Raw genomic sequence first — 10,253 nt, 5'->3', positions numbered from 1 at the left:
AGCAATGAAGTACAGGAATAAATGAACATCAGTATATAATTTTGAATTCCTGCTTTCTTGGCGACCATGGCTACCAGTAGAGAATAGCCACTTGGCTTACGATCCCAGAGAACAGTTCCGTCCACCTGTCTGCTTTATGAGTCGTCTTAGCGCAACACTATTCTCAGCCTGAGATATGCGCCAACTTTGCACCGACTCTCAGGTAAACAACAGGGTCATAACGGCGTGCAGTGTATTGTCTCGGGAAATTTCCTTTCCGTAAGAGATTTCAGCATAGCAGCGGCACACGTGCCTTTCGTGGACTCCTAGAATACATTTTCGACAGACAGCGCGATGCTGAATGCATAACAACGGCAAAAATGCTGCAGTCGTCAAATTAATTCTGCAGGGACTTTGAAAATGAGGCAGTTTTGTACACAGGGAAGAACTTTTGTAGGATATCTGATAGAGTACTGTTGTGATTCAGCAATATAAGCAAAATCAACGGTATCTTTCTCTTTTTGCACAAGAGCATTACGATGAACAAAACCTGAAGCTGGGGGTTAGGGACGATTATTACTTTTCTTTTTGTTTCGTACAGGCCAACTGTGAAATAAGAAAATTAGCTCTTGTATTTGGAGTATGTTTCGACCTTCGCCCAGTAGATGTATTCCCCTGGCTGTGCGGTTTATTCCTTTTTATTTTTTATCCAGAAGGCGCCTGTCTTCTTTCTCGGTGATTTTTCTGGGAATCTCGCATGCTTCAGCATTCTCTTCAGAGATGTCCGGTTTTGTAAGTCTCTTTATGTATGTCAAAGTTCCTACAGATACTTTCATCACTTCGACCACTTCTTCCTGGTTCATCTACATCTACATCTACATGACTACTCTGCAATTCACATTTAAGTGCTTGGCAGAGGGTTCATCGAACCACAATCATACTATCTCTCTACTATTCCACTCCAGAACAGCGAGCGGGAAAAACGAACACCCAAACCTTTCTGTTCGAGCTCTGATTTCTCTTATTTTATTTTGATGATCATTCCTACCTATGTAGGTTGGGCTCAACAAAATATTTTCGCATTCGGAAGACAAAGTTGATGACTGAAATTTCGTAAAAAGGTCTCGCCGCGACGAAAAACGTCAATGCTGTAATGACTTCCATCCCAACTCGTGTATCATATCTGCCACACTCTCTCCCCTATAACGTGATAATACAAAACGAACTGCCCTTTTTTGCACCCTTTCGATGTCCTCCGTCAATCCCACCTGGTAAGGATCACACACCGCGCAGCAATATTCTAACAGAGGACGAACGAGTGTAGTGTAAGCTGTCTCTTTAGTGGACTTGTTGCATCTTCTAAGTGTCCTGCCAATGAAACGCAACCTTTGGCTAGCCTTCCCGACAATATTATCTATGTGGTCCTTCCAACTGAAGTTGTTCGTAATTTTAACACCCAGGTATTTAGTTGAATTGACAGCCTTGAGAATTGTACTATTTATCGAGTAATCGAATTCCAACGGATTTCTTTTGGAACTCATGTGGATCATCTCACACTTTTCGTTATTTAGCGTCAACTGCCACCTGACACACCATACAGCAATCTTTTCTAAATCGCTTTGCAACTGATACTGGTCTTCCGATGACCTTACTAGACGGTAAATTACAGCATCATCTGCGAACAATCTAAGAGAACCGCTCAGATTGTCACCCAGGTCATTTATATAGATCAGGAACAGCAGAGGTCCCAGGACGCTTCCCTGGGGAACACCTGATATCACTTCAGTTTTACTCGATGATTTGCCGTCTATTACTACGAACTGCGACCTTCTTGACAGGAAATCACGAATCCAGTCGCACAACTGAGACGATACCCCATAGCTCCGCAGCTTGGTTAGAAGTCGCTTGTGAGGAACGGTGTCAAAAGCTTTCCGTAAATCTAGAAATACGGAATCAACTTGAGATCCTCTGTCGATAGCGGCCATTAGTTCGTGCGAATAAAGAGCTAGCTGCGTTGCACAAGAGCGATGTTTTCTGAAGCCATGCTGATTACGTGTCAATAAATCGTTCCCTTCGAGGTGATTCATAATGTTTGAATACAGTATATGCTCCAAAACCCTACTGCAAACCGACGTCAATGATATAGGTCTGTAGTTAAATGGATTACTCCTACTACCCTTCTTGAACACTGGTGCGACCTGCGCAATTTTCCAATCTGTAGGTACAGATCTATCGGTGAGCGAGCGGTTGTATATGAGTGCTAAGTAGGGAGCTATAGTATCAGCGTAATCTGAAAGGAACCTAATCGGTATACAATCTGGACCTGAAGACTTGCCCGTATCAAGCGATTTGAGTTGCTTCGCAACCCCTAAGGTATCTACTTCTAAGAAACTCATGCTAGCAGATCTTCGTGTTTCAAATTCTGGAATATTCCATTCGTCTTCCCTGGTGAAGGAATTTCGGAAAACTGCGTTCAGTAACTCCGCTTTAGCGGCACAGTCGTCGATAACAGTACCAGCGGCACTGCGCAGTGAAGGTATTGACTGCGTCTTGCCGCTTTTGTACTTTACATACGACCAGAATTTCTTCGGATTTTCTACCAAATTTCGAGACAATGTTTCGTTGTGGAACCTATTAAAGGCACCTCGCATCGAAGTACGTGCCAAATTTCGCGCGTCTGTAAATTTTAGCCCATCTTCGGGATTTCGCGTTCTTCTGAACTTCGCATGCTTTTTCCGTTGCCTCTGCAACAGCGTTCGGACATTTTGTGTACCACGGGGGATCCGTTCCATCTCTTACCAATTTGTGGGGTATGAATCTCTCAACTGCTGTTGCTACTATATCTTTGAATTTGAGGCACATCTCGTCTACATTCGCATAGTTAGTTCGGATGGAATGGAAACTGTCTTTTAGGAAGTCTTCTAGTGACACTGCGTTTTGCGTTTGTTTCTGATGGATTTGGAAGAAACGGTATTGAGCCTAGCTACAACGATGCGAGATGCTGACAGGTCAAGGTGCTGGGATGGGTCTTGTAGACATGCCCATATAAGGCTGGTCGTCTCTTCCCAACCACGTCCGTGATTCTTTCACTGTATTTGTAGATTTATTGGTTTGGTAGCCTTCTACATGTGTTACTTTTCTTGATTGGTCCCATTGTTTCTTCATTCTTTTTCTCACCTGGATTTCAAGTTTGTCTTGAAGCCCATTCGGTTGCGTGTTAGACACTCTGAAGGATATATGGCTTTAGGGTGGATAATTTCCTGGTAGTGCTACACTTTTGTATTACAGGAGAGACATTTTTTGATATAAGTGCTCTTGGTTAGCTTGTATCCAAATTCCGGCTTGTTTACGCGAGCTAATAACGCTGTTCTTTCGGAAAGACTGGATTCGAGACATTCACGCAGGTCTTTAAACCTGTTGGTTTTCGTGATTTCTTCCTACTCGAGATGAAATGTGCACAAGCAGAATTACTAATCTTCGTGGTGTATAATGTTCTCTCTAGCGGCACATTTAACACTTCATTTGCTGCGTCTTGACGGAGAAAAATGAGCTGATTCACAGCAGTCTTTGCTGAATTGGATACAAGTGCTAGCCCGTCGTCAAATGCTACGCAATCAACGCTAAGCCCATTGCGCTTTTGTCACAGAGAGATACCATTTGGAAGTCCCTATCTAACTAACTCTTTTAGTGACTCTCATATTACTCTCTCCAGCGCGCAATTAAAGAGGAGAGGAAACAGATTATAATTATAATAATGATAATTATTATTAATTACGTTTTGCCAAATTGAGTGACCACACAAGCCAGCGAAAAGTTACCTTTTTCGTTAGGTAATAGCTTAATCACATGATTTTTTGGGAACCGAATGCATAACTGACGTCAATATTTTTTCCTGCCATGTACATGGAATAAAAATTTAATAATTCAATATGAACAGATAGATGTTTTGTTGAAATTTGAACATGAAAACACCTGTTTAATACAAACTATGTACCCATTCCCTTTTACTTCCTTTCTCTCTTCTCTATCTAACATAGCTTTTTCTACGAAGAATTGCGTGATTCTCGCCTCGGTGATACCACCAACACTAGCCCCTCACCACAGTGGTACTCCGGCGGCCACGTTGTAGTCTGCCGGCCGCAGTGGCCTCGCGGTTCTAGGCGCTAAAGTCTGGAGCCGAGCGACCGCTACGGTCGCAGGTTCGAGTCCTGCCTCGGGCATGGACGTGTGTGATGTCCTTAGGTTAGTTAGGATTAATTAGTTCTAAGTTCTAGGCGACTGATGACCTGAGAAGTTAAGTCGCATAGTGCTCAGAGTCATTTGAAACTGATATAGTCTTTCCATCACTCTGATGTCCCAGTGAAAGCTCTTACTTTGTTTCTCATTGAAATTACCCAATTTTTCAAGGAAAAATTAAGATGACTGTCCAAAAAAAAAAAAGTTACAAAGACCATCAAAACTTTTCCAGGACGTTATAACGAACATAATTTCCCTGAAGACTCCCTGTAAGAAGCTCCTTGAACTTTACCCCAACCTCCATCTCATCTACAGTCACTTTGACTCAAAGCTGGAGTCAAACATCATATATCGAATATGAGGTCCAGCAAACAAACCTTTTTAAAATTTCACCTCTGACGGGTGAGGAAACTTATCGCAGAACAACTTGAAACATTCTCCAACAGTAGGTTAGGCTTTCAAAAGTAATATCATTAGGTCAATAGATTTGATAACCAAGACGTTCTTGCTCGAGCCAGGAAGCTTGTCATTGTAGCTACGATACACACTGCCCAATGAAAAATTTAAGCACTGAGAAGGGGAGCAGGAAATGAGATGAAACTATTACAAAATCGAGCCAAACTTACAAAGTAGTTGTCGGTAAGGTCCCGCTTGTCAGTTCGACTTTGCATCCCCCTCTGGTCTGAATGCATGCTCAAATTCGGTTGGGAAGGATGCTATGAAACCCTTGTATCCTCTTCCGAGGTAAGTAGTCCCACACCTGTTGTAACTGGTCCTTCGTACCCTAGATATTAGAAGTGGGGCGGAGTTTACGTTCGATCTTCTCCCACACATGTGCTACGGGTCAGAAATGGCGATCTTGAAAGACACCAGAGTACCTTAGCATCACGCAAATACCGGGTGATCAAAAAGTCAGTATAAATTTGAAAACTGAATAAATCACGGAATAATGTGGGTAGAGAGGTACAATTGACACACATGCTTGGAATGACATGGGGTTTTATTAGAACCAAAAAAATACAAACGTTCAAAAAATTTCCGACAGATGGCGCTTCACCTGATCAGAATAGCAATAATTAGCATAACAAATCAAGAGAAAGCAAAGATGATGTTCTTTACAGGAAATACTCAATATGTTCACCATCATTCCTCAACAATAGCTGTAGTCGAGGAATAATGTTGTGAACAGCACTGTAAAGCATGTCCGGAGTTATGGTGAGGCATTGGCGCTGGATGTTATCTTTCAGCATACCTAGGAATGTCGGTCGATCACGATACACTTGCGACTGCAGGTAACCCCAAAGCCAATAATCGCACTGACTGCGGTCTGGGAATCTGGGAAGCCAAGCACGACGAAAGTGGCTGCTGAGTACACGATCATCACCAAACGACGCGCGCAGGAGATCTTTCTCAAGTCTAGCAATATGGGGTGGGGCGCCATCCTGCATAAACATCGTACGTTCCAGCAGGCTTTTATCAGCCAGGCTGGGGATGACGCGATTCTGTAACATATCGGTGTACCTTTCACCTGTCACGGTAGCAGTTTTGCTCTCCAGCGCCATGTGTCGGACATTTTGTGAACTTTGTTTTTTTTTATGGTTCTAATAAAACCCCATGTCATTCCAAGCATGTGTGTCAATTTTTACCTCTCTATCTACATTATTCCGTGGTTTATTAAGTTTTCAAATGTATACTAACTTTTTGATCAGCCTGTAGTTCTATGTATGGACGAGCATTGTTCTGTTGGAAAATGACACACGATATTGTCACGTGAGAGAGAACGCAATATGACGCAGCATGTCCGTGACGTGCTCCTCTGTCGTAAGAGTCCCATAGACCACTACTAGCCAGGACCTTAAGCCGTACCCGATGTTTGTCCGTACCCTGACGCCTGGAGAAACATTGCTGTGTCTCTCCAAAACATTGGAAGAATAATGATCGAAGCAGACGAAATGAATTAAAATTTGTGCTGCAGCCGGGTTTTCTTGCTTGTTAGGCACAAAAGCTAACCATTACTCTACCACAGCACGATGATCAAAATTGCTGCACGAACTACCTAAGCCTTCCCCAACACAAACTTCTATTGATTTTTCCCTTATATATTGTCACTACTGCCAGGGCTCTCCGGTACTGGTAAGCACCCCAGCATTGGACGTAATGGGTCATCCTTGTACCAGTGGTGATCTTATAATTAAATGTTTCTCTGAGACATTTATCATTCTCTTTTTATTATCCATGAAAATGATCGAAGCAATCGAAATGAATTAAAATTTATGCCGCGGCCGGGACTCGAAGCCGGGTCTTCTTCCTTTTTTTTCATTTTGTTCGTTGTTGATCGTTGTGTTTATTCGTTGCGGACGTCACATGACATCCGGTGAAGTTCGTTTGTTGATCCTTCCACTCAGTTTTTTTTTATTACAGAGGCCAATCAGCTCTCTGGCCGAACACCCTGAGCTACCGTGCCGGCAAAATTAAAATTTGTGCTGCGGCCGGGACTCGAACCCGGGTCTTCTTCCTTATTAGGCATAAATGCTAAGCATTACACTACGAAAGCATGACGAACGAGACTACTGCACGAACTACCTAAGCTGAATGCCCTTCCCAACACAAACTTCGATTCATTTTTCCCTTATATATTGTCACTATTGCCAGGGCTCTTCTGCCTAGGAAGCAAGAAGGCCCGGGTTCGAGTCCCGGCCGCAGCACAAATTTTAATTAATCTCATCTGCTTCGATCATTATCATAGATAATAAAAAGAGACTTAAATGTCTCAGGGAAACATTTAATTATAAGATCTAGCGGAAGAATAATCCGGTTGCTGTTATTCTCTGATCAGTGGCGTGGTATGACAGAAACCGTTACAGGGAATCTACTACTTTTCCCTGAAGGCAGGAACAGATGTGAAGTGCTTACGATAGGATTCGCGCACAATGCAGCGATCCTTTCTTGTGGTGGTTAGTCGTAGTCAGCTGGAACCTTGACGACAGCTATCACTGTCCTCATGTTCCCATAATGTCCCAAAATCCGGCCAACGTCACATTATAATCCCCCACTTTCCGACCAGCTGGCCAGATAGGGACCAGCGAATGAGGCTTCTTTCAAATGGCCCTCATAATGGTGTCTCACAGGAGTACGTCTCATATTGTGTCCTGTATACTGATCTCTCAACTGATGACGCTCTTCATGCTCCTTACATACGCTTCCAAAGGGTGCTGATAACACTAAACACTAACAACATTAATGCATTCTGGTGGCTGTTTTGTCACAGAGAATTGCAGTTGTAGCCATTCACATATCAAGGTGTCTTTGTTTATGAAGTTACATTGACATTGGAACGTGGATTCTCAGTGCTTCGATTTTTTTGTCACCCGTGTCTATAATTAAAATGGATAAACATGCACCATAAAAAATGGGTTTGGAAATTAATGAAAGTAAATCGTTAGTTATTCAACCGCTTTATTATCGTGTTAGGATTCAACACGCTAGAAACCACAAAAATAAGCAAGTTTCAACAAATGTTTATTTTACTCGTTGACTTGTATTATTTGGGCGCAATGCTGCAAGTGAAAGTTAACGTTTATAAAAACATGTTATAGGAATCAAGTATAACAGCTAACTGTCAAGTCAACTTACAAGGCACAGTACATTATCTTTAATTACCCCTCATATGACAGTCATAACTGTGTAATATTTAGACCTAATGTTAGCCACTCTGCTATCCTTGGTAAGTCGGGACAGGGAAAAAAATGGAAAACTTAGTAATAGAAACCATACTGTATTTATACATTTAATTTTTTTTCCATTGTACGGTTCCAAGATTCCAACACACAGCTTCATCGCAAGCGCTCTTCCTGTTGTTATGTAAGAATGTTCATTGCAATGTCAACACGCCAGAAACGCGTATCTGTGAATTTTTTAAATTTCTTTTGTATCTGACATACCAGTGCAATGAGCCCCAGGTCTTCAACATACGTCATGTAATTGAACATGGTGGCTTTAGACCTCAATGAAGTAGCTCCCACATGCTGAACATATACAGGGTGATTCAAAAATGTATGTAAATATTTTAAGGGTGTATTTGTGAGGTAAGTATAAGACAAAAATGTTCTATACAATTTTTGCTATACTTGGCTTATTACAGAGTTATGAACAAAACATGATAATACATTCAATACAACGTAAAGTATTTACTTCCCAGAGTTCACAGTTTAATTACAGTGCATTTGGACTAAAAACGCAAACTGGTAAATAAACGTGACGTAACAAACTGAAACAATTCCTCGAGAATACTGTATTACTTTAGTTCCTGTTGATTGAACTAAATCAATGCAAAATAACTAAGGAAAATACGTGAAGAATTTACAGACTGTACTGTACTGTATTTGCACAAATCTTAATGCAATGCATGTTCAAAATGCTGTCCTTGAACTTGCAGACAGACCCGTGCTCGTCGCCGCAATGATCTCTGCACATTACACAGTCCGTTCAACTCTCCACGAATAATTTCACAACCACCTTCAATTCTTTGTTGTAGCACTTCTCTGTTCGGTACTGCAGAAGAATACACCAATGTCTTTAGTCGGCCCCATAAATAAAAGTCTAAAGGGTTCAGGTCAGGTGATCTGGCTGGCCAAGCAATTGGTCCTCCGCGACCTAACCATCGATGTGGATACGCATCATTGAGGTACGCCCTTACGTTGCGGCTGTAATGGGCAGGAGCACCGTCGTGCATAAACCACAAGGTGGCTCGTGTTGCAAGAGGGACATCCTGTAACAATCCAGGCAATTCCCCCTCCAAAAACTCGCGGTAAGCGTGCCCAGTCAGCCTTGGAGGTAGAACATGAGGTCCGAGTAAGTCATTCCCCACAATACCACACCAAATGTTTATGGAGAATTGATTCTGATATCCACGCACAATTCTCGCGCCAGGATTCTCGACAGCCCACTGGTGCATATTATGCGAATTGATTACACCCGCACGAGTAAACATGGCCTCATCTGTGAGTAATATCCGCCGAATGAACATTGGATCATTCAAATGACGCTCTTGTAACCACTGGCAGAATTGCTGACGGCGAGGATAGTCTGCAGGTGTCAATTCGTGCACTTTGTGCAGGGGAAATGGATGCAACTGTTGTCTCCGAAGCAGCCGCCATACAGTAGATTGTGGAAGTCGTGCAGCTGCACTAATTTGTCTCGTACTGATGGCTGGATCTTGGTCTGCCAGGTCCAAAACATGTTCCTCGACGTTCACTGCATGCTCAAGTGGTCGACCTGAATGTGGCCCAGGATGAATGCCATACTCCCGCATAGGTCTGTCCACAGATACAAACGTCTGATGACTTGGTAACCGTCGTCTTGGAAACAGCTCACTGTACCTTCGTCTTGCTGCAAGTGCGTTTCCATCTGCTGCACCATACACAAGGTGCATATCAGCATACTCACTGTTTGAGTACATCATGTGAACGAAACCTGTAGCCTTCCGACGATGAATGAACGACAGGAAGTTCGTTTCCGTTACCAACAACATCAGCGCCATCTTCTGTACAGTAGGAGTAAACAGCAATTGCAAACACAAACAAACACTATTCATGCAGTTTCGAATCAACTGTTGGGAGATACGTATGTGCATTACGTACCAGAATATGGCATCCTGCTGCTTGCACTGACGTCGTTTTGATACGGACATGACTTTCGTATTTTAACGATAACTCTGGAATTAAACGTTTATGGAAAAACATTTATAGAACATTTTTGTTTATATTTACCTCACAAATACACCCTTAAAATATTTACATGCATTTCTGAATCACCCTGTATAGTTTCCATCGGAATTTCAGATACAAAATAAATCAAAATTCACAGATGCTCGCTTCGTGCGAGTTGACATCGGTGTGAGGGTCCTAACATAACTACAAAAAGCCTTGATTTTTTTTTAATTTTTCACTTTGCAAAGGAACACTGTCATTACTAAAATGCTACAAAGGCAGTTGGTGGGTTTTATTATTTAGTTTTCCAAATATGTAACACTTCAATAT

The sequence above is a fragment of the Schistocerca gregaria genome, chromosome 4 (genome assembly GCF_023897955.1).
Source record: "Schistocerca gregaria isolate iqSchGreg1 chromosome 4, iqSchGreg1.2, whole genome shotgun sequence".
Lineage (NCBI taxonomy): Eukaryota > Metazoa > Arthropoda > Insecta > Orthoptera > Acrididae > Schistocerca > Schistocerca gregaria.
The sequence above is the reverse complement of the archived record's forward strand: the minus strand, read 5'-3'. Positions refer to the sequence as shown.